Raw genomic sequence first — 26644 nt, 5'->3', positions numbered from 1 at the left:
CGGGTGTCTGGGCCGTGATCCTCTAGGCCAAGCGCGGTGGGGAAGGGCGGGAGCCTGTTCTTCCATTCTCCCACTTCAACCCTATCAGATCACGGCTCCTTTCCACCTAAGTATCTCCCTCCCAGACACGCAACCCAAACCGCTCCCATGGAGACTCAACTTGTGCATTCTCCAATACCCCGACCTAGTGGAACAACTAGCAAAGGACACAGAGAGGTTCTGGGAAACCAATCTAGCTCACGACTACTCTGGCCATAAATGCTGGGATGCATTCAAAGCTTCTATAAGGGGTCAATGCATTTCATTATGGGTGCACAAACATAAAACGTGGGGGGAAGAAGCTGCATGCTTAACGGAGGAATATGCCAAAGTAGAGCCAACCCACAAAATAACTAGGAACACACTCCTGAAACCCACACTAAATAAACTCACCAAAATCACCCAGCTATAGGCCGACAGGGCCCAAAAATCATATACCAGTTGGTCTCCATCATAATATGCAGAAGGCGACAAGCCCCTCAGGTCAATGGCCCTGGCCCTAAAACAAAGGCAAACAGTGCAAACAATAGTCACCATTCAAGACCATGAGGGGAAACCGTTGCTAGGGGATGCTCAGACCAATGCCAGATTCAGATAATTCTTCCAAGAACTATACACAGCCTCTGACACCCCCTCAGCCGCCCATGAAATAGATGGCTTCTTGGACTCTATACAGATCCCTAAAATCCATGCAGACCATCAAGCAGCCCTGGGGGCCCGAATCACAGTGACAGAAATATCCAATGCTATAATCGCACTATACACGGGTAGAGCCTCAGCTCCCGATGGGATACCCATAGACTTCTATAAGGAGCTGGTGGAAGACTTGGCACCCCGGCTAGAGGAAGTATTCAATGAGGCAATATCTCTAGGTCACCTGTCCCAATAGATGCTTGCCACAAATATTATAGTCTTGCATAAGGTGGGAAGAGACCCGGCAGCATGCGGCTCGTACAGGCACATTTCTCTTATAAATGCGGATGCCAAGATCCTAGCGAAATGCCTGGCGAAACGCATTGAAAACACTCTCCTGAACATCATCCACAAAGACCAAACGGGTTTCATTTGGAACAGGCACTCAAGCAACAATATCAGGCGACTGCTTCATCTAATAGCTGGTGACAGGGACCATGAAGACCTCATACTAGTATTCGATGCAGAAAAGGCCTTTGACAGGGTACAATGGGAGTTCATATTCAAAGTATTGCCACGATATGGATTTCCTCCCACCTCATCCAACTGATTAAGCTACTCTATACGGGCCCCACAGCCGCCGTATTAACCAATGGCATTACATCCCCCGCTTTCAAACTACAATCGGGCACGCACCAAGGATGCCCATTGTCACCACTAATCTAGGCCTTCTCCATAGAGCCATTTGCAATCAAGCTCTGGTCCGATAGGGGATGGGCGGGCATCATGCAATGTGGAGAGGAACACAGTGTGTCCCTCCACACGGACAACATGCTGCTCTACATTAGCAACAGTCCCACAGCCTTCCCATATATCCGAACACTCCTAATGGAGATTGGCCCAATGGCAGGATATAAAATGAACTTGAGTAAATCAGAGGTCATGCTGCTTTGGCCAGACATTCCCTGAGACCCTGGGGAGGCAGCCCCATTCTCTCTACAATCGCATCACATTAAATACCCTGGTATCCACATAAGTGCCTCAATGGGTGACCTCAGGGACTTAAACTATCCCCAGAAAATATCGAGCATATTCCAGGACCTAAAAAGATGGGACACCCTAAACCTCTCTCTGACTGGACGGATAAACGCTCTTAATATGAACTTACATAGCAATGATGATTCCAGTCCGCCCGACAGCCACCTCCCTAAAAGAGTTAGACAAAGCAATTACCAAGTTCATTTGGAAAGGGAAGAAGGCGAAAATTCACCTCCCAGCCCTACAAGCCGCTAAAACGAACAAAGGACTGGCAGGCCCATCCCTCAAGGCATACTACCAAGCGGCGCAAGTGTGCTGGGTGAAACGCTGGTTGGACGCATCTGAGGACTCCAGTTGGAAGGCTATGGAAGAAGAGATGATGAAACCCCTCAACCCAATCAAAGCAATGGCCATACCACCAAAAAAGCCCACATTAAGGCAACACCCCAAAATCTGGCCCCCACTCATCCAGTGACACAGATTCAGGGCATCACAAGGGATCCAAACTAAGCACGCACCACCATGTTCCAGCATCCGGGTGGTATTATGCTACAGGCATGCATGCAGAACACACCCTAAACAGAGCCACGAGTGGGCCAACGTTAGGATAATGGACATACAGGAGGAATCGACACTGCAGACGTTCCAAGACACTCGCACAAGACTTGGTCTAGGGATGGGCGACTGGCTCACATGCCACACTATCTGCACCATGATTAGGTGCCGCACTGCACATCCCCTTTCGCCCCAGCCCCCATTCCCTGGGAGACCGAGATGAAGCTACACTTTGATTCCTTCCCACACCTTTGCACATTCTATCAAATGGCAATCCTGAACAATCAGGGACACAATTACACCCTGGCACGCAACTGTTCTGAAGACCTGGGGACACAAATAGAAATAGCGGACATCCTAAAGTACTTCACCGTCATACCATTAAGTACCACCAACCTCAGAAATAGAGAGATTCAATATAAAATTGTACAGTGGCTATATCTCATCCCATCTATGCTGCATCGGATGGGGATCTCCCAATCAAACAAATGCTGGAGAGAATGCAGCTCCCAAGGCACAAAGGGACATATTATCTGGCAATGCCCCAAGATCGCCCGCTACTGGAGGGACGTACATAAGCAGATAGGTGAAATCAGAGAGGCCACTGTCACTTTCACACCCGGGGTAATGCTCTTGTGCGGGAGGCAGACGACTGACACGAAGATGGGCTCACCTGTAAACTTATAGGCCTACTTTGTTTACAGCGAGGAAACTCCTCATAACCCACTGGAAAGCCAAAGATCCCCCTACAGCCGCCAAGCAAACTACACTCCTGGCAAAAATATGTAATATGGAATGCGTGGCTCTCGCACAACAACAGTCCCTAAATCCCCTATGAGCACTAAGAGTGACAAATTCAGAGAACTGACTGACCCATTGACATAGACAGGGTGAGTGATGGAGACCCTATTGCACATAACCCAGAAGTACCACTGGCACCCAAACACTAGACAAAATGGATCAAGGCTAGGAAACTGGGCGCCCAACCACACAAAGACTGAACTGTTAGAACTTACTGGACTGACATGTATGTAACTTTACTCTTAAAAGCCAATAAAAAGTATATACAAAAAACAATGGGCATTTCATTTATTTCAAATATGGACACTTCGAGTCGGAATACACATGGATATTTTTTAATTTTGTTTTAATTTTTATTCTGAAAAGTGTGTTTTGTTTCTCCTTCAGTAATATGTCAGGCGATCCCAGCAGGACAAAAGGAGGGAGATGTAGAAGAAGAGATACTGGAGATGTGTAGGGAGAGATAAGGGAGATGTAGTGACACTGTATGAAAGGCAGTAAGTGGGACATGAAATTACTTTCAGTGGAGGCAGTAAAGGGAATGCAAAATTCAGGCAACAAATGGGAATGCACATAAAGAGCACCTAAAATGATTCACTTCAGGGTGAATAGACCATCTGTCCAGCTTGCACTGTATTCACCTATTAACATAATTAACAATCAATACTGCCCAGTAAATGATAATTTACCCATAACCAAGCAGTGCAAAATGCGACAGATGAAATGTCAAAATAATGTGCCGCTTTAATGTGCAAGCAATTTGCTGGCTGTGATTCAGTGTGCAAGCTATCAGAAGACGCATGTACTCTGGTGAAGAGTTACATTGTTCAGAGGAAGTGTTGTTGCAAATGTAAAGAAATCAACTCAGATGATATGTAGACGTCAGAGGAAAGGGCAGGTTGTAGTTTGAGTGACAGGGCTAACATATAAATTTAGAAGACAGATGAGGTGGAGTTAGTCTTTTTGTCCAGAGGAGACCAGGAGTGCAGCTGTCAGCAGAGAGAACAGAGCCGTGCAGTGCGGAGAGGCAATATTCTCAAAGGCAGCACTCTGAGAAGATGGGTCAGAGAGAGGTTGCAACCTTCTATCTGGGTTGCCTGAAAACGGGGGTTGCGGCACAGCTTTATCCTGGCAAGACAACAAAGAACCTTGCTCATATTTGATATGTGTATATTTGTGATAATTGAGGCGCACGTGTGCGAATGTACTCTGAGATTGCCAGGAAAGTGTTATTTTCATGTAAAAGAATTCAGCATCTTTCAAATGTCATTTGGGGAAATTGTAATTTATACTAAACGTGGCTCTTGTCAAATGTTCATGACCCAAGGTCGCAGTGGGTGAAACTTACATTGTGTCCTCATGTTGAAATGTCTCTCTGACTGTTTATTTTTGCTCAGTTATATTCCCATGACTATTGGTGTCGCTATTCAATGTTGCTGTTTTACAATCGGTAAATTCATAAATGATAAATGCACATTCTAAAAGTTACCGTGTGTCTTGATACATTATTCACGGTAACTGGGTTGCATCATATGTTTACTGTGGGTTTATAGATAGACAAATTGTTTGAGTGCGATGTCTCGGCTGTGCATGCTGACAAGTGAGCAGATCTGTCAAAGACAGTAGTCCAGTTTAGTAGATAAGTGACTGGAATGATGGTTCGCTGTCAAGTTCATCCAGGTACAAAGTCTGCTATATTGCGCTTCCAGTTGACCCTAAAAAGAATACATAGTGAGGAGTGGGGTCTTGTCACATCATATAGGGCATCACTATAAATATGTGTTAATACTATTTTACCACTATTTTACCACAGAACTAAAATACTAAAATACCACCTAAATTATGTAATAGCCCTCTGACAAAACCCCTAACAGGGAACACCTAAGCACATAAAATAACAAACACAGATACAATTGACCTGTATCAACCACATAAACATATGATAATTGTACAGAAAATGTATGGTCAACAGATACAGCTATAACAATAACTGCGTCTACCACAACAACCAATGATAAGCTGAAAAGCATTGACATGCACATGCTCGTTATAGCCGTGGTTATAGAGAAGCCTCACCACGTTGAGTGTGTTACACGTGGCAAAGACACATCCATAAACAATCAACATGCTATTTGCTTGTGTGTAGCTGCAGCTGCACAGAGTGCCACTTTGAGCTGTGGGTAGCAACATCATGCACCAGGTGGGTGCAGGGTAGCCGCAGGTACACATGCCAGCCATTGCTGTGGCTAGGTATGATCCTAAAAGCACCAATCTCCTTTTTTGTATAGCAATGGTTATAAGATTTAATTTAATTTAAATACGCTCTCGTAACCGCGGCTATCACATGTCCACGAACACTCGACGTACCATTTGCTGGTATATAGCCACAGCAGCACAAGGGTAGCAATGGTGCACAATGGGTGGGTGCTGGGTAGCCACAGTTATTAGATTAAAAAAATAATCAATGACTGAAATCGGAATGACGAAAGAGTCAGTAGTGATACAATGGCAGTTAAAATGTGTCACTAAAGTATATGACTGCTCATTGAGTTATATAAAGTAACATGTTTAATACCCAGAGGTTTCTAAGCGTAGACATGGGAATCGAACATGTGTTGCTACATGTTGTCTTGCTTCCAAGGCAATTGCGTTGCCTCTGAGCTGTCCTCCCGAGAGGAATACATAGTATTTAGGATACAGAACATGGGGTTAACTTGGCTGCATGCAAACAAGTTCATATAAATTAGTATCCTTTTATCTGTAAAGAAAGAAAACTCAATTATTTAAAGAACACACTTTATGACTCAATACATTTGTGTCCCTCATATATAGTACAATAAATACACACTATAAGATACAACATTGTTCTATTTGCACATACTAATCATTGGGTCACTGGGAAAAAAATCCAACTTAGATTTTTTTTTAAAACATTCTTCTGGAGGGTCTGCCACATAATGGGCTGCAGCCTTATTCAACTTACATGTGGTCTTCCCTCTTCACCAGAGCTGTGAGCTGCAGTTGTGCAGAATCAACCTCAATACATTAAAGGTGATACCACCAACAGCCACATTCTTGAAACACCTGCAGCAGTGGAGCACTCCATTTGAAGAGTCATCCGAAATGCTAGAGAGGTTAATAAGGAGGCTTTTCATGAAGTGTCTACAGATGTGCTGTTCCCATCTCCAGCAGTACCACTTGCATGAGCGAGAGGCCTTGCAGGATATTTTCTTTCCAATGCCAATGCATTTGCAAGAAATCTTCATCCACTTCATCCCAATGTTGTGTACCAAAGTTTGCTTGGAATTAGAACAAGAGTGAATAGGGTAGAATAAGTATGCCTGGAAAACAAGGGACAGCAAACAATCACACAGGAAGACGCACTACTGCTTTAAATAAATATTGTCCCAATGTTTCAGTTACGAGAATAATGTGCTGCCTATACCCAACTTGGCTTCTCTCAGGAGATGCCACACTAGACCATTGAGAAATGACTCTCTCCAAACATAATGTACATTGTCATCACAAATTCAATAACCCAGTAGGGGTACAATAAATGTATAAAAAGTTTTACTATAATCAATAAACATCTATATATATATATAAAACAAAGTTGTGTTTGTTTGTGGGTTTGTATGTAGTGTTCTTGGGTATGTAACTACTCATGAACGGTGCGGTCTGGTGTCATGAATTTGGAATGGAATATTCTGTATTTCATTGCCAAATTAATGCAAATATTTCTGGCTCGGTAGACCATCATGTTCCAGAGATAATCTTTTTTGTTTTTCTACTGTTTCCAGGCATTACGTTTTGTGGTGTTACACCACCATCTACAGGTCATATGTAGGAAGTGCTCATCATCGTGCATTGAACCAAAAACATGTTTAACATGCAGAAGACGGAAGATCTCAAGACCATGAAGCTGATACAATTCAACATGCTTTGAGACAGAACAATGAAAGTCCTGAAGAACCTGAAGCAAATCTTACTAATCTGAGAATGTGTGCTGCTAAAAAAACAAAGCAACAGAACTGCTGAGACAACTGAAACACAAATTGCTGTGAAGGGAATTAGTGCTGCTGAACACCAAAGTCATGAAACTGCTCAAGAAACTCAAGCAACATTTACTGATCTGAGAATTTGTGCTGCTAAAAATGGAGCAATGAAAATGCTGAAGAAACTGAGTCAGACTTAGCGACCACAAATTTAAAAATCTGAGAATTGAAATCCTGTGCGAAGCTCGGTAGTTAAGCTAGTACATATATAAACTGAGTGAGAACAAACAAGGGACATTATGCTAAGGAATTACAATCGAGTCAATGGGGTAGGTTAAGTAAACTTGGATAAGATGGGAAACAAAACAGTCACACAGATAGAAACAGCACCCATGACCAATCAGGATACCTGAGATTCCAAAGACAAGATATATACCACACCCAAAAAAAGAATGTTATATTCATCATTTTCAAACCGTCCTTTTTAGTGAACAATGTCCCCTCCCAAAGCTTAGGAACATCAGTAGTGATCAACAACCTGTTACGGGTGCACTAGGAAAATGAATGTAGAAACGCAATACCTCCTCCACAACCACCTCCTTCCACTCTTACATTTTGAATATGGGTTGGCCTTTCACTGGAGTTAACTGTACACCATCTGATGCAAGTCTTTCAGGATGATATGAACGATGCAGCTACAAGAAAAGACAAAAATAAATAAATTAATAAAATAAACTTGCAAAACACCATCAACTATAGTAATTCATAGTACTCTGAACACACCTAAAAGTACTGCATAGTGAAAGTGCATTAACATTACAATAAATACAATAAAATAAAGGTTGAACCTCACTAACATGAATACAAAAACTAAATACCTGCATATAAATGCCATTGATTGACAAATCCTACTGTGTATGTCTATGTTAGTGAAAGTTCAAAAATACATAAATAAAATACATGCAACCAAAAAAAGAGCAGATGGAAAAAATTATAATGAACACCATCTGATTGCAGTGGTTAATATAACTAACACACACAACACTGCAAATAAACCTTCAAATATGTAAATATTTTTTTTACACTTAATTTGACAACAGCCACACTCTTGCCATGTGCACACTGTGAGTTCTCCAATCAAAAGGAGAACATTGCAGAAAATGGTGGTTAATACCACAAAAAGAGTATCATATACTAATACAACTACTAAAATGCATGACAAACTTTCACCACAACCTATCACAGACAACACCACAAATAGAAACAACCAATCACAAACAATCACACTCACTGTTTATCCCTGCCCAGCAGCTCTCATAACTATGGCTACCACACACACTCAAACTCTTGATGTGCCATTTGCTGGTATATATGGTATATAGGCATGGCTGCACAGGGTACTACCGTTGTTTACACATAAGGGCTACCTCCATCTCCGATAGGAACTGGAGTAAGGGCATACATTAATACCTACAAATGTGTTCCTACCAGGAATTTATATGCATCTTATTTTGAGTATTATTTACTTTGAATGAGCTGGGCCATAGCCACACCTCTCACAGTGGTGCCAAATCTGCTGTAAGAAATCATACATTGATCCTACATATGCATAAACCAGTCAAACAAATTAATACAACAAATGGTTTATAAAAAGATACAGAATTTATTTAATCATTATTTAATGCATCAAAAGAAGTCATATAGAGTGAGAATTACTCAAACATAACAAATGTACATTTAAAAAATACTAAAACATAGTAGAAAAAGAACAACACAACAACACCTGAAATATAGGCTGACAGAAAAGGCTAAATGGTCAAATCCCTGGATACCCAAAATAGGATATCTATGACAAGCCTAGTCTCAGTCTAGTCTAAAGTTATTAAAGGTTGGAAGCGGACAATGTATGTCACTAAAACATCACAGGTCTACGTACAATGGTGTGCCTGTATCCAGCATAGGTATGCCCTACAGAAAGCTAAGAGCAAAACTGCTACTTTCCATCTAATCACAATCATGTCAATGCAGCATAAAAGAGGCACATCCCACACGTTTTGGCGGGATATATAAATCTTTGCCATCATCAGGACAAGGAAAGATGAATGACCATGTGAACAGAAAGATTTGTTTTTGAAAACAGTGTTAGGGCGAATTCTCCAGAAAGGTAATTTCCCTTACCTACTGAGTCCCTCATCTAGGATTTATTTTTTCACCTGGTAAGAGTGTGAACCTTTTTTCCCACTCTTATATGTGTTTTTGCTATGTGTAGTTCATTATTTGTGTGCTCATGGACTATTGAGTCTCACCTACTCCATAAGCATCATCGTTTTACTATGTGTCACACAGCACCTTTAGTGCAGTGACACAGGGTTGTCTTTTTAGGCTTCTCACTTAACTCCATTTTCTAGGACTGACTACTGTCTCCCAGAACATGTAAAGTTGCCATTGACTTTACTAGTCTTTTTAAATCTACAGACCCAGTACAAACTATGTTTCATAGAGTAATCAAAAGGGTTAATAGTTATCCCTTTTTGTCTGTTTCTTATGGAAAATTATTTCGTTCCCCTTTCTCTAAGATTTGGCTGGTGGCAGTGGGATCTACCATTTTTATTTTACTGCGAGCTATGAAAATAGCCTCGGTACTGTTAGAGGCTATGGTGGTAGCCTCGACCTTTAATCCGCCGGACCACTTTTAATTTTATTTGTTTTCGGTTGGGATGATTCGCCATTTCTTTTTGTAAAGGTCTTTCTCGTGTTTTACTCTGCGCGCCAAACCAGGTTTGGTTCCTTTGTTCGCCATCCTTTGGTGGGCTTCTGCACAGAAGCCCTCCTTAGGCGCCTGAGTGTCGGGGTGAACAGGATGTGAGGAAGGGGTTTTAGGCCCCCTGCACAGGTTCTCCTTGGAGACCCAAGTCGCACTCTAGTTTGATTGGCTAGGTGGCTGTCCTACGAGGACAGCCACCCAGCTGTGTGATTGACAGCCAGGCTGTGTGAATGGGGGAAAACTGCTTAAAACTGCTTAAAAGCAGGTCTCTGGGACTTGGAAGGCAGAGATGCCACTGGAACGAGAGAACCAACGAGGAGCTGAAGGAAGACGATTGCTGCAACTACTGGACATCCCGTGAAGCCCTGCTGCAGGTCCGAATCGCCTGAAACTTTGACGACAGAGGAGACCTGCAAGGAGTCTTCTCCCCTTGAGCCTGGTGGGACCAACCAGCTCACAAAACCCCTGGACCTCCCTCTTTAGCCTGGTTGAATTTACTGTGCCACAGGAAACCGGATAGCCAGCTTGAGAGAGTCCCTTTTTGCTTTTAAGGAGCTCACCTTTTATTTGACGCTTTGCTCTGCTGCTGGCTTTTTCCCTGGGCAGCACAGGACCCTCCAGTCTTCCTCCTTCTTGTCAGTCTGACAGTCGCTTCAGGAACCATAAGCAAATACCACCTCAGCTACAGCATTCTTCTTCATCTAAGATACTGTTCAAATCCGTTCCTTTGTTCCGTTCGACCGCAGTGAAAATGTTTTAAATCTTTCACCTCTCCAAAGGCTTGTCCTTCTCTACTCTTTTGAATAACTTTTCCTCCAACCAGCTTCGTTTTGAACTCTTGGCAAAGACTTAACTGCAAACTACTCTGAACTGTGTGATCCTCTGCAAAGACACTGAACCAGTAACATTGGCCCAGGCCTATTTATTTGAATCCTATGTGTAGTAAGCCTTTTCTAGATTGCCCTGCCTATCTCTTGTTGATGTTGTTGACTTTTGATAACCTTGGTCTTTCCCTCCCTTTTTAAATTGCTGGAGTGCCATGTTGCTCACACTTCATTTTGAGCTTAACTTGTCCAGAATTGATTGGGTGTGGTGTAGTGTATTAATATTGTGATTTTCTGCTGCTTTATATTAGTGAACTGTTTTATAACTGATGGTGTAAATAAATGTATATTCTTTTACTCAGAAACCTTGAATCAGTGATTGTTTGAATGATAGTAATTGCTGTCCTTTGTGTAACTTCTGGTACTGCTCACTTTACTCTTGAGATAAATCTGGCTTCTCAGCCATCGCTACCACATTACTGTGTAGTACAGGCTTGTACCAAAGGTGAAATTGTGCTTACACTTGTAGTCTTAATTGTGTGTGGTGTGCCCAAAGGGTACTGCATAGGATGCTGCCTAACAAACATATGGCCAAGTGGCCACAAACATGATTAATTATGACACCTAAAGAGAAAGCCGTCACATAAAAATGCAACAAAATATAATTAAAAACAACGATTTACACAACTGATCCAATAATGAAAGGGAGAAAACTGTCACCAAATTGCGAGAAAGGACCCCAGAGATGAAAGTCCAGGAAAACATGAGTAGCACCAAACAGTCCCATATGGAGGGACACTATCATTATCTACCTACCTACATGAGGCCTTGGCCACAAAGGATTATAGTGGCCCCACGAGTAAACTCACCACACACATCCATGTAATGCAAAGAGTAGCCTTGTATAATCGAAATGTGTTCACAGCTTGCAGCTAATAGACCACTAAAAGCAAAGGTGAGAATGTCTGTTAGTACAGTAACAGAAGGCAGAAGGATCACTTAGTTTACCCAATCTAATAGAAAAGCCAAGAACATAACTATTGCATGTGTGTCAATAGGCTGCCCTACTCAGATAATAGAGCTGGAGAAGGCAGAGGTGGAACTGTCAAGCTAGAGCTATTGAAACTAAAGACAAGAAAAATGCACAGAATTAATAAAACACAACAGGTTCACCAAGAATGTCTATAATATGTTATATGATATGATATTTTATTTGTAATTCGCTCATACACACGTGTTTCAGAGCGCTATGCGGTAAGGGGGAACAAGGGAGGACAATACAGCGATCTTACTAGGCCCATTGACATTGAGAATGCGCAAGTGCAGGGGAGAGGGACGGGGAAAGTGCAAGGGAGGGGGGAGAAGTGAAACGTGATGAGCAAGGGATACAAATACAACTGATAGTGTGGCCAGCAAGGTGGCAAGTGCAAGATTTAAAGCGCCGACAAGGGGTGTCTGATAAGTGCAGGTAAGGGGACTGTAGAGTTACAGATACAGACCCAAGTGCAAGGGGTGCCAGGAGGTAGTGCAGGTGTCTGGCTGGGTGGGCAGGGACCTGGGCCTGAAGTCAGAGAGTAACCCGGTCCATGGTGCTCAAGCAGACAGATCAGCAGGGGAGAGGAACAGCAAACGCAGAAGCAAAGAGGAAGGTCTTGATGTGCTTCCAGAACCGGAGATGGTTCTCCTTGAGTTTCGAAATGGCAGGGAGGCTGTTCCAGAGGGAGGTCCCAGCCAAGGAAAGAAATCTACCCCAACTCATTGCTTGGAAAAGCGACTGACCCAGAAGAAGTTGGAGGTGGAGGAGTGAAGAGCTCAAGTGGGAAGGTATTTACGGAGGCAGAGTTGAAGGTATTTTGGACCCAGGCCCCAGAAAGCCTTGTGGACAATGCAAAGGGTCTTGAATGTAATCCTTGCAGCCACTGGCAGTCAGTGAAGTGATTTCAGTGATGGAGAGATATGATCCCAGGACTTGAGGCCAAGGACAAGTCTTACAGTCCTGTTCTGGATGAGTGCATTTAGTAGTTTGACTCTGTAGATATGTTAGAGATGTGAGTAGAGAATGAGAGTGTGGAGTCGAAGATGACCCAGAGGTTCTTAGCCTCACCGGTCGGAGCGGGAAGAGGGCCAAGGGAGGCTGGGCAGAGAGAGAGAGACAGGAAAGGAGGCTGTGGGTGTGCCGATGAGGAGAATCTTCATCTTACTTACATTAAGGCAGAGATCATTGGCGGCACACCACTCCTGGATAGCAGACAGAAAATCAGAGATGAGGGAAGGAGAGGAGGTGGCAGAGGGAAGCATGGAAATGAGCTGAGTGCCACCCGCATAGCACTGAAAGTTTGGGCAAAGAGCTGCAATAAGTTGGGCAAGGTGTGCCAGGTATTGGTTGAAAAGCCATGAAGAGAGGTTAGACCCCTGGGGAACACCACAGCTAGAGAGGGAGATGGAGGAAAGGAAGGACCCAAGTTGGAACTGGGAAGGTCAGTCAGAGTGGAAAGAGGTCAGCCAGGCCAGGGCCTGATCAGTGATACCCAGGTTATCATGGACATGGTTGAGCAGGATGGCATGGTTGACCGTGTCAAAGGCAGGAGAGAGATTGAGTAGGATGAGGACAGAGGGGTTGTTAGAAGCATGGTTGGAGAGCAGGTCTTCACAGATGTTGAGGAGAGCAATTTTCATGCTTCTGGCAGCTCTAAAGCCAGACCGATGTCATGGAGACAACCAACAGAGTCGGTGTGAAGATTAAGCTGGTAGATGGCAAGCTTTTCTAGGAGTTTGCCAGGAAAGGAGTGATGGAGATTGGCCGATAGTTAGCCGGGCATGCACGGTCGGCAGTGGGTTTCTTAAGAAGAGGGTACACAAGAGAGTGCTTCAGAGGGGAGGGGAAGGCTCCAGAGGCAAAGGAGACGTTGCAGAAGTCAGCCAGAGCAGGAGCAAGGGTGTCAATGTGGTCCTTGATGGTTTTAGAAGGACATGGAAGAACCTGTTTTGACAATGCTTTCATAAATCGGTCTTGTCTAGAAACCTTGTCTGGGGAGTACAGAGGAAAGGAAAAGAACGAGGGAGGGGGGAAGGCTGTATGAGGACCAGATTTTGCAGATGAAGAAGGGGGAAGAGGAGGAGAGGAAGAGAGGGTGGACAAGATGTCCTGGGTTTTTAGATGAAATGAGAGGCAAGGGCTGTGCAAAGGGGCTGGGAGGTGACAGGAGAGTTAGAGACTGCAGCAGGGTTGGCCAGATACTTGCAGATTTTAAAGATTGTGGCCGAGTTGTTAGATGCCACAGAGAGGCTTGGATGTGGGCTCTCTTCTTAGTTTGGAAAAGGAGCCGATATTGCCTTTGGAGCAGGCGGCAGGCCAGTCTGTCAGAGGATGAACAAGAAGTCTGCCATTTCCTCTCAACCTCCCTACACCCTATCCCACAAAAATAACAGGCACCAGGGGCTAAAAACAAGAATCAAAGTGAAAGCGGATATAATGAATATATCCCTGGGTGTAAGGAAAGCATAAAAACATATCCACACCTAATGGGTGTATGATGTAAAAAGAAAAAAGAAATGGCTTCATATCAACCCTAGCTCTCCGGATGGTCGTACTCGTTCCTGCATAGGGAAACCAACCAATATAAAAATATCCGCGAAGGAGAAAAAGAAAGTAATAGGGGAGTATATTAAACCCACCTGTCCGGTGGCATCTTGCTCTCAGAAGCACTGTCGGCATGCTGGTTTAGTGTCCATGAGGGACTCGCATAAATGAGAGGCCTCATTAGGTACTGGTGCTGAGGACAGTCATGCCCCAGTACTGTGCAGAGGGAAGGCTGAAACAGCCTCCGAAATTAACCCTAACATGCCACCTTTTTGAAGGCAATCAGCATAGATGAGAGCATAGCAAATGGGAATAGTCCATTGCGGCAACCTAATAGTCTAAAAATAAGATATAATAGGGCAGAGGCTGCAGCCAAACGTGCGCAGGTGTCCGACTTGGACAATTCTGAAGGGACACTAGATGCAATTGCATCACCAAAACATACTTGTCAGCTCAAGAGTGCCCAGCTGGAAGTAGGGGCTTTGACTACCTGCACTCAATTGAGTCTCAGGGCCGCAAGCTAGAAATACCACCATGCCAACAGCAAGATACTCAAGATGAAAAAGAATCAGAATGAAAGGCAAGGGTTGGTAGCCCCAAATGACCTGATAATCAGAGTGAGCATAATAATTGAATGCAGAGCTATACAGGGGGACATATTTAGCTGGGGAAAAAAGCACACCGAGAGCCTAGCAGACCTAATTATGCTCAATCTAGTAATCTTACCAATATGTTGGTATTGCTTCATTGAGTCAATGCTCTAATGTATCAAGACAGTCCATCTTGCTTCTTTAAGAGACAATGTTCATGCAGCATTGGATACATTTTTAGCTGTGTCCACAATCCACAAGGATATGTCCTCCACAGTATGCCTCTGCTCAATGTAATGAGCAACTAGCAGAGCTGTATTAGTCCTACATTGGAACCGTGATCTATGTTCCATGATATGGATGTGAAGTATTCTCATAGTTTGGCCCAAATATTTGAAGCCACAAGGACATTGCCTCCCATCGATGTCAAATGATTTAAATATTTTACTGCACTTGCAAACTGAACAGTTATCGCACAGATAATGTCCAAGTGGTCTCAGATCCCAGGTAGTGCTTCTAGATCTGGTCTCTCTAGGTTTAGAATGGACCTTTTAGATTATTTTGTCATTTAAAGGTAAAGAGGGGTTGTGGTTCATTAGAGATGTTAAGTTTGACCAATGACCAGAATTTCTTTACAAGCTTCTTGATGGAGAGGGAATGAACCCGTATGTTAAGACACCCAACAATTTTCCCTAATTCTTCATCTCTTTTAGTTGGAGACGGGACTCCATACGTATAAACCTTGCACATTTCATAGAATTTGAGACGATTCTATTTTGGATATTCCTTCACCCGTAGTCTCTCTTACAGGTCATTAGCATGTAAAAGTGAAATGTCTCTGTAGTCTCAGAAATTGGCCATAAGGCAAACTTTCTTTCGGGCTTCTTGGTTGATAACTGGAGACATTCAATAAAGTAATCCTATCTGTTTCTTTTTTATTTGATGAACAGACCAGAGTCGCCTGATGGTTCCTTATAGTTAGGTCTAGGAAGCTAATTACTTCATTAGCAATGTGTATAGTGAACTGGATGTTACCATGACATTGATTAATCAACACTAGGAAGTAATTTAGGGCATCTAATGGCTTCCTATAAATGGGTTTCTTTCCAATAGTACAAACTGTTCTTCCAAGGTTGCCATAAATAGTATGGCTAGGCTAGGTGTTAATGCAGCTCCCATCACAGTGCATTGCATCTGCATATAGTACTGGTCCTTGTATTTAAATATGTTTTTTCATAGAGCCATGGATAGTAATTCAAGGATGAATTCAGATGGAACTCTCTCCTGTGAATAGTCCAGTGCAAGAAACTCCCAGGCCCTCTGGATCCCCTCCTTATGAGGAATACTGGTATATGAAGCACTTATGTCCATTGTGACAAGGACCAGTTGTGTGGAATCAAATTCTCACCCATACAAGACAAGAGTTGAATCACTTAGCTATCTCTAATGTAAGTTGGAGTACCTTGACTAAGTGGTTTTAGGAACCTATCAATTAATTTATATATGGGTTCCAATATGGGCCCACAACCTTCTACTATCTGGCGACCTATCATTTTTCCTGCATTTTTATGTTTTTTTTCGGTATAGCATAGAAGCAAGGGTTTTGCTGTTCTGAGTTGTTCAAGAACCCAACCTCCTCATCAGTAATCCAATCTCGTTGTGCTGCATATAAAGTAGCTTCCAAGCTCTCATTCTTAATATCCACTGAGGGATATTCTGCAGTTTTTTTTAGCTTGTTGTATCGTCCAGTAGTTCCAGGACCATCTGATGGTATTGAACATTATTAAACTCGACTATTACCACACCTTTATCCACTGGCTTAACGGCTAACTGTGGATGGTTGGTAATGGCCCTTAAAGCCTGCCGCTCTTCATTGGTAAGGTTAAACCTTGTGTCCTGTCTGTCACTCAGTATCTTTCTCAAATCATTAGGTATGCACTTTTCAAAGATGAGTACATCCTGAGGGGTCTAATTGTCCTGGGGCATAAAACTCGATGGAGTCCTTAGCCGAGTATCCGGTGCTACTTCCACTGGCTCAGAATCCTTAAAAAAGGATTTGAGTCTGATCTTTCATACAAATGTACGGATGTCAAATTCCATCACAAACCAACCTGTCAGGGTGGTAGGGACAAATAATAAGCCCTTGGATAGTACTCTCAGTTGTGCGGCAGAGTGTGTATGTACCAATAGGTTAAAAAACAGGAATTGAAAGATGTAGATTCATCTGTGGCTCGTTTGGCCCTGAGGTCTCTAACATCTCAGGCCTGGCTGTTAAGGGAAGTTTATTTTATTTATTTGCATTTGTAAAGCACCCAAGCCCACAGGCATCACGGCGCTGTTTCAACTGGTTACATTCATCTTATGTATACTGTATCCACTGTTACATATATTTTGAACAGTTGTAAAAACAAAGGGACAAAAAACACATGACCAGACGAGGCTTGTAAATATATACAGATAAACAAACATATCATACACAATTATGGCCAGCGTCATAATGGGAGTTAAAGTGCAGTCAGTACAATAATGTTCTGTTCTATTGCCAGAGCTTGGGAGCCAGCTAGGCAAACATCCAAGTCTTTAGGGCGTTACGGAATTGCTGGTATGAGGTTTCTGTTCTTTGGTCAGGGTGGAGGGCATTCCACTGGGTTGCAGCTATTGCGGGGGAGCTTAACCCTCCTCCCCTTACTCTGTTCCCGTGGGTGGTGCGAGACAGTTTGCATAGGAGAATCTTACTTGTCTGGTGGATTTAGATCTTTCAATGTTCCAGGACAGGTATTTGGGAGCAGTGTTGGATAGGCATTTGTGTGTGATCGAGAGGGTTTTGAAAAAGATGCTTTCCGAAATGGGAGCCAACGAGCTTTTTTTCTGGCAGTGGAGATATGATCTCCTTTTGGAAATGTTTAGGTAAGGTTTTGTTCTGTTCTGTAAAAATGAGGGTCCCATATTGGGCCTCTGGGTTGGCTTCTGCCTAAAAAAGGTGGATAACCCCTGAAATGCGGATATGGGGGGTAGACATGCTGTGAGTAAACATTCTTATCCCTTGAGGAATCACTACTGGTATCAGAAAACGTGACCCAGCGCCTCTGACCTCTCTGTGCTCCCGCAGGCTGATTTTTATCTGTGTTTCTAATCTCAAGGTAATTCGCTGCCAAATAGGGATAGATTATCTCAATTTTAAAGTCCTGAATATCCTTGTCATTTTTATATTTAATGTGGTGGTTTTAAACTGCTCAAATTGTTTTGTAATATCTTGCTGTTTTTCCTGCAAAGGATGAGTAGGACACAAAGAATGAAAGTATGGTACAGAATTACTTCTACAATCTAAAGCACAAAACGGTGCCCATTATACTTTTCAAAACCAAACCACAAAAAGAGATATCACTGAAAAATCACAGAGCAATGTTAATAAAGTAGTTTCAGCATTCATGACAGACCACAAACAATTATGGATTTCAAACAACAACATACAGCTCCACATAACCAATTTCTATACATATGACAGAGGACACCTTAGCAATGAAGGTAATTCAAAGTCTCTTTATAACATCAAAGCAATACTCCAAATGTTCTACAACACTACTCTCAATCTGCTCCAAAACAGTGTATGCAGGACGATATCTAAGGTAAGTCGGAGACACATAGGAACCCCTCAAAATTCTATTGTTAATACATTTTGATTCGAGTAATGGATTTGGGCGGAATTTGAAAGTGATTAAAACTCGGCTGCCCCCAACCCCCAGACTACAAAGTCTTATAAAGATTTGTTAAAAAATAAAAAAGGTTTTAAGCATAACATTTTTTTTTACCAAAAGTGCGGCCTACTTTCCATTAATTTTCCCATAGACAAAAAAGGTCAATGTTTGCCAAAACGCACATCTCCAACCGCTGCACGGATTTGGACCAGGTCCAACACAACTTGGGCATGAAGCATTGACTTGCAAGCCATGCATGGTTTCGGGTTATTCCATCCAGTGGTTATTTAAATATTTGACAGAGAATAGGGTGCCCCCTTCCCCAAAAATTATAGTAATATCTCCCATGATGCATTGCAGGATCATGGAGTTCAGAAATGAAACAACCGCCATCTTGTTTTTCTCTCAATGCGAGAGATATTCACAGATATAGCTGAGGTTATGAGAAAATGAAAAGTAGTAAAACGCTATTTGCAGGTCGAAAAACATACAAATGCTGTCAGGGTAGAGGTGGGTGATGGCTAGAGGGCACTGAGTGAAATTTCAGAGTTGGAGGGGGTCCAGGGACTGAGTTTGCAGCACAAAGCTTTCCGTAGCCTCTGCTATATCAGTGAATAGCTGACATCTCATAGCAAACTGCACGACAGAAGCAGCGTGTGGTGTGGGGGTAAAGGGAGAGGGTAGGGGTGATCATCTGGGGCCTGGGGGGAATTGGCACAGATGAGGGGGGCACTTGGTGAGGTGCTGGGGGTAAGACAGTATATTTGTTCAGCTGTTTTGCTGATATTCACTGCTATATTCTATGTTTTCTATTTTTATTATAGCATTTTGTTATACGTGTTTTCAGACTTTTGAGCATGTGAGTGACTTTGGAGCAAAATTGAAGAAAGTAGTTCACCAAAATTAATATACAAATAATCAATTGTAGTCTAGTTTTAGAAGTGCCATACAATATATTTTAGGTTGTATATTCTCACTTATGATATTACGTTGTGTGGTTGTGCAATGTTTGCCTATATAGTTTACTGTTATGTACTTTTCTATGGTTTCTTACATTTCAGTTACTTTACATAAGTACATGAATAGTGTTGTTCTGTATTCATCATTTAAATTGGATTTAGTATAAAACTTGAGTTCAGTCGCCTTTCAACTGACTTTGTGTAGCCGGGGTTATGATAAAAGTCAATAAACTGTAGCCGCAGGTATAATAAAAAATGTTTTTGTTATTATTTAATTCATGTATTTTTAAATGATAAGTAGTCCTTGTTTTCGAGCATGCTGAGAGTAGAATTTTAGCACATCAGGAGTACTGTTTTTATGTTCTGACGGAACACTGCATTTCCTTCATCGGTTACGTGTACTCTGTCATGTCTATAGAAATGGGCCATGTACAACTGTATGTTGTTCGCAATCCATAATTGATTGTGGTCAGTCATGAATGCTGAAACTGCTTTATTAACATTTCTCTGGGATTTCTCAATTTTACCAATAAATCTAGTGGTGCATCTCCATTTTTGCCTCTGAGTGAGATTGGAAAAGATAAAGCTGGTGTGTGTAAATAGTTCAAGTAGTTCTCCAATGTCTTGTTTCATAATTTAAGTAAGCGACACCCCCTCGTACATTCCCCAAATCATTGCCTCCACAATAAATTAGTATGCTCCTACCTGCAAGGCAAAAAACCTTGGGGTCATCTTCGACTCCACACTCTCCTTCTCTCCTCATATTTCTGACGTCGCCAAGAGGTCACACTACCAGCTGCACCTCCTCAGAGGTATTCTTCCCTTCCTCTCCTTCCCCCAGACGCTCACTGTCTCCCGAGCCCTGGTTCTCTCGAAGCTGGATTACTGTAACAGCCTCTATCTTAATCTGCCTGCCTCCACTCTCCGCCCTCTACAACTCATCCAGAACAGAACTGCGAGACTTGTCCTTGGCCTCAAGCCCAGGGACCGTATCTCTCCAGGACTGAAATCTCTACACTGGCTCCCAGTGGCTGCGAGGATAAAGTTCAAAACCCTCTGCATTGTCCACAAGGCCTTCTGGGGCCTGGGTCCTAAATACCTTCAACTCTCTCTTCCCAAATATCTTCCTCCCCGAGCCCTTCGCTCATCCGCCTCCAACTCCCTCATGGTCAGCCGCTTCTCGAAGCAACGAGCTGGGGGTAGATCTCTTTCCGCGGCAGGGGCCACCTCTGGAACAGCCTTCCTGCCTCCCTGAAACTTGAGGAGAACCACCTCCGGTTCCGGAAGCACCTCAAAACCTTCCTCTTTGCTTCTGCTTTCTCTCTCCCTCTCGCCTGCTGAACAGCTAATTAATCCTTCACTAAACTGCACTGATCCTGCAACTGGACCACTCTAAACTGCCTTCGGTCCTGGTCCCAGTCACTGATCCCCTGGAACCCCTCTGCACTACGGGACTGTCTCTGTATCCCTACAGCCCCGCCCCTTCCCCAGCACTTGCTCTGCACTTACCTTGCACTTGCCACTAGCTGGCCATTTTTTATTTATTACTTACACCACTTACCTTTACTGCACTTCCCCCCCTCCCCTTCCCTTTGCACTTTTCCCCCCTCCCCCACCCCTGCACTTGCGCGATCTGAATGACACCTGGCCTAGTAGGATCGTTTGTTTTGTCTCCCCTTGTTCCTCCCCTCCCTGCCTCGTCGCGCCTTGAAACACCTGTGTATAGGCGCGTTACAAATACCATATCATATCATATCATATCATGATATCTGGGTGCTCTGTACTTTTCAGACTTAACAATTTTGGAAAAACTTGGAACCAAAGCATTCCCTGCAATCCAAACCATTTAATTGTAAAATCTCTCATACCTAGGTCCATGTTAATATTTGGTTTCTCATGAAAAGCAAGCTACCAAAACAGCAGACTGTCTCTAATGAGCCACACAGTTTTAAACCGGCCATAATATCTGTAGTATTTCTCTTTTTGCCAGGAAAATAATTCCTAGTTTGAATTTCTAGTAGTTTGTATGAGCTGGGTATGTTTGATGTGTGTGTGTGTGTTGAACTTTCTACTTGCTTGATGGTGATGTTGTTATTATTTGTGGCTTTACAGCAGGCACCCAGCGCGCAGCATTGCTATGTGGTGCAGTGGAAATGCAATTTCGAATCCGTAGCTTTTGTGAATAGCCACAGTTATCGGCAAACGTTCAGGAGGGTCTCCTGTATAACTGCAACTATAAAAAGAATGTGCATAGGCATGTCAATACCATCCGACATTTTATTGTTTATGGTTGGAACCGTGGAAGTCTTCTCTATAAATATACATTTTCTGTGCAATAATCATATTTTCGTGTGGATGATACAGTACAGAATTGTATTTGTGTGTGTTATTTGATATACTTCCTCACTTATTTGTTTTGAAGGTTTGAGGGCCAATTTAGTTTGATTTTCAGCCTGCAGAAAAATCTGCGTGTAGCTGCAGATACAAATCAAGATCTGTGGTCATGTTGAATAGCCGCGACTATGAATGATGCTACATGAGGAAAAACTAGGTTTCTGTCAGCTTCATTGTTTGTTATTGGTTGTTGTTACTTTTGCATTTGTGTGGGGCTTAGTGATAGGTTGTGCTGAAAATCTGCCAGTCATTTTAGTGATTTTATTGGTATATAATCCTTGGTATTTGTTTGGAAAGTATAAAAGCCACAATTTTCTGCAGTTTTGTCCTTTTGGTTCATGAACTCTCACTGTGCACATGGCAGGAGTGTGGCTGATGTGAAAGTAAGTGTTAATAATTATTTACACATTTGAAGGTTTATTTGCAGTTTTGTGTGTGTGTTAGTTGTAGTGACCTCTGCTATCCGATGGTGTTCATTATTTCCTTCATCTGCTGTGTTTGAATAGCAAATATGTTTTAATGTACTTTGGTTTAAAAAATGTGGACATGTAGCTTTTGTACTTGTTATTAAGGCTGAGGGTTTCTTTGATTATACTTCTTTTACTTCTAATGTATTTTGAGGTATGCAGTACTTGTAGGGTGTTGTGAGGTAATTCAATTGATGGTGTTGTTCAAGTACATTTTTGTAATGTGTTTATTTTTGTATATTCTTGTAGCTGCATTGTTATCATCATCCCAGTGGATTTGCAGTAGTCGTTGTACAAATAACTCCTGTGAAAGGTCAACCTATATTGAAAAGAAAGTGGTGCTGTTGGAGATGGAAGCAGGAAAGCTTTCTTAGTGATCTTTCTAGCCGTTCTAATGATTTTACATCATTTACACATGATTTGAAGCATTGAAATATTGGGAGTCAGTAAAAGAGCAGCCTGTGCAGTTGATACCACTGTTGCCCTTGTTGCACTAGTGGATGGAGGTGCTGCAGGTAGTGTTAATCTGTGTCTATTTAAGTAATGGGACCGATGCATTTTTCTTTTATGATGGATTAATCATGATTGATGTTCCTAGCCTTTGAGATAGAACATTAGAAGGTATTGTAGAAGGTGAAGAGTACGTCCGCTGCCTCTTTTTTTGCAGTGTTCCTTCACTTTGAAGACGCTGCAGCTGTCTGCTTGTTTTCCTTCATGTGTGCTCATTAGTAGGTGGTGTTGGATTGAATAGGGGGAAAAAATAGCCACTAAAAAAAAAATTAAGCATGACAGGTAATCTGATGTTCATCAATTAACTTTAGCCATTGATCAATTGTGGCATCTCCCTTGACTAGCCATTTGCTGCATCCTTTACACATGGAAAGGTCGATGTTGGTAACAGAGGAATCAGTGTAGTGGATACCACTGCTGATGCAGAGGCTTAATTTCCAGTTGGAGTTGTTGATGCACTGATGGATCCAGGTTCAGCAATTGGTGCTGATCTTCGTCTATGTAAGTAAAAGACCTCACGCATTTTTCTTTTGTGATGTTCATGTTCTTTATGATAGTCATCATCCACCTCATCCCAATGGACTTGCACTAGATGGTTAATAATAATAGATGTTCCTAGACTTTGAGACAGGATATTGGAAGGCCCACAGCATGGAGTTTTGTTGCAGAATGTGTGGAGTACCTCTTCCGCCTCTTTTCTTGTACAATGTTCCTTCACTTTGAAGAAGCGCCAACTGTCTGCAGTTTTTTTTTTCATTCCTGTCTGCTTCTTTCTAGGTGGTGATGGATTGTCGACCCAAATGCTCCTACTGTCGTGGTCGGACATGTTGAAATGTTCAACCAGGGAGGAAAATAAGAAAAGAATAAAAATGACAACACGAAAAAGACAATGCTGCAAAAAATTCAAAAGTTTAGAAAAAAAAGGAAAACTAAAAATAGACAAACTAAAGAAATCACAAGATAAGGGAAACAGGATTTGGGGAAAACAGGCAACAAGGATGTAAAGTTTAAGGGGTAACATGCCAAAAGTTACTCTAAATCCCTTTCACTTGTAAGTACAGAAAGCAAGGATTAATGTATAGTTATTTTTTGTGGGTGTGGTGATTATTCGCGGCTACAGACTGCTCCGCCCGCTGATTGGACAGTGTCGTTTTTGCAGATGTTGTCAAATGGCATGGGCATAGCTGCGTCAATACAGCACAACATGTGATTGGATAGTTCGTTGATGTGTCTAAAAGTCATGTGTAGGGACGGAGCCACAGCGCATTTTATGATTGGCTGATGCATTATGTTCAAAGAGGCATAGCCACGTTAGAGGAGTTTGACATCCCATTGGCTTATTTCGCACATGCAAGTGATGTGAAATGGCATGGGCGTACTTGCGTCAATACTTTGCAACGTGTATTTGGATTGTTTGTTGATGCGTATAACGTGTATGCATGGAATCGCAGAGTGTATTATCATTGAAAATGTATATATCTACATATATATGGCCAGTAGTCTTGTACATATTTATTTTAAAATATATTGACAGTTACTGTAAAACTTAATAACTATTCATGAACAGTATATATACATGTAAATACTTAAAAATGAAGTGCCTAATCAAACAAATGTTTTGTAACAACAGGTTTATTTGGTGGGAATGTGGTTGTCCAATTATTCTTTTTTTTAAACTTTCTAGACATAATGCAGTGTTGTGATTAGCTGAATTGTCTATATTATTAAATTTCATTATGTATGGAATAACAAATCCCTTTAAATTCAAGGAAAAATGTTTAGTTGCAGAGACATTAAGGTGAGCAATACATTGTAACAAACCCTTCGAAATTCAAGGATAAAACATTAAGGTTAGAACTTAACACAACAAAACTCATGAAATGCAGCTAAAGCCACCTTAGCTTTGCGCCCCTGTTATGCAGACTATGACCACAATGAAGACATCACAGATCACATCACGGATAACATCACTAATTAAGTGTTGTATGAGAACAATGATGACATTAAGGGGGTAATTCATAGAATTTAGCGCACAAGTGGCACACGTGGCTGGCGCACAGTGTGCACGTGCGAATCTCTGCACCAGCGCGTGCACTAAAATCCATTTCCGCGCACAGCGTATTCATGGATTTTAGCTAACAAATTCAGCCGTGGCGCACAGAGGCTTAGCGACCCTGCAGCAGCGCCAGTTACGACCCCAAGAAAGCCCCTCACGCAGGGAAAAGCCATCAAAATCCCCAATCCAGCACAAAGGGCTGCGCTAACCCTGTACCAGTATACATGGCCGCCACACAGCACACAGCAAGGGGGGTACGTGTATTACTGGGGTTCGCGGGAAGTGTCACACGCGATTGGCCATGTGCAAGTGGGGTACGTGTATTACTGGGGTTCGCAGGAAGTTTCACATGCGAAAGGGCCTGTGCGAGTGGGGTATGTGTATTACTGGGGTTCGTGGAAAGTTTCACACGCGATTGACCCTGTGTGAGTGGGGTACGTGTATTACTGGGGTTTGCGGGAAGTTTCACACGCGAAAGGGCCTGTGCGAGTGGGGTACGTGTATTACTGGGGTTCGCAGGAAGTTCCACACGCGATTGGCCTTGTGCGAATGGGGTACGTGTATTACTGGGGTTCGTGGGAAGTTTCACACGCGAAAGGGCCTGTGCGAGTGGGGTACGTGTATTACTGGGGTTCGCGGGTAGTTTCACACGGGAAAGAGCCTGTGCGAGTGGGGTACGTGTATTACTGGGGTTCGCGGGAAGTTTCACACCCAATTGGCCCTGTGCGAGTGGGGTACATATATTACTGGGGTTTGCGGGAAGTTTCACACACGATTGGCCTTGTGCGAGTGGGGTACGTGTATTACTGGGGTTCGCGGGAAGTTTCACACGCGATTGGCCCTGTGCGAGTGGGGTCGTGTATTACTGGGGTTCGCGGGAAGTTTCACACGCGATTGGCCCTGTGCGAGTGGGGTACGTGTATTACTGGGGTTCGCGGGAAGTTTCACACGCGATTGGCCCTGTGCGAGTGGGGTACATATATTACAGGGGTTTGCGGGAAGTTTCACACGCGATTGGCCCTGTGCGAGTGGGGTACGTGTATTACTGGGGTTCGCGGGAAGTTTCACACGCGAAAGGGCCTGTGCGAGTGGGGTACGTGTATTACTGGGGTTCGCGGGAAGTTTCACACGCGATTGGCCCTGTGCGAGTGGTGTACGTGTATTACTGGGGTTCGCGGAAAGTTTCACATGCGATTGGCCCTGTGCGAGTGGGGTACGTGTATTACTGGGGTTTGCAGGGAGTTTCACACGCGATTGGGCCTGTGCGAGTGGGGTACGTGTATTACTGGGGTTCCCGGGAAGTTGCACACGCGATTGGCCCTGTGCGAGTGGGGTACGTGTATTACTGGGGTTTGCGGGAAGTTTCACACGCGATTTCGCTTTCAGAGCGGGTACGTGTATCTAGTGGGGTGCACAGGGAGCCCCACATGTGATTTGGCAGTGTGGGTCCTCCCAGGTGTGCCCTCTACCCAATCCACAGCCACTGCAGGCAACCCACAACACAGGGGACTACCCTGCACCCCTGGGCATGCCCCCCAGCCAGCACACATGTCACCTTCCACTAGTGATCACCAACTCATGTCCCCCTGCACCCCTAACCTCCAGCAGTGACAGGCACCTGCCAGCTGGCCGCCACTCATGTCCCACTCATGTCCCCCTGCACCCCCACCCCCCAGCAGTGACAGGCACCTGCCAGCAGGCCCCCATTCATGTCCCCTTGCACCCCCACCCCCCAGCAGTGAGG

The sequence above is a fragment of the Ambystoma mexicanum genome, chromosome 2p (genome assembly GCF_040938575.1).
Source record: "Ambystoma mexicanum isolate Mex_15411 chromosome 2p, UKY_AmexF1_1, whole genome shotgun sequence".
Lineage (NCBI taxonomy): Eukaryota > Metazoa > Chordata > Amphibia > Caudata > Ambystomatidae > Ambystoma > Ambystoma mexicanum.
Note: the sequence above shows the minus strand (reverse complement) of the source record.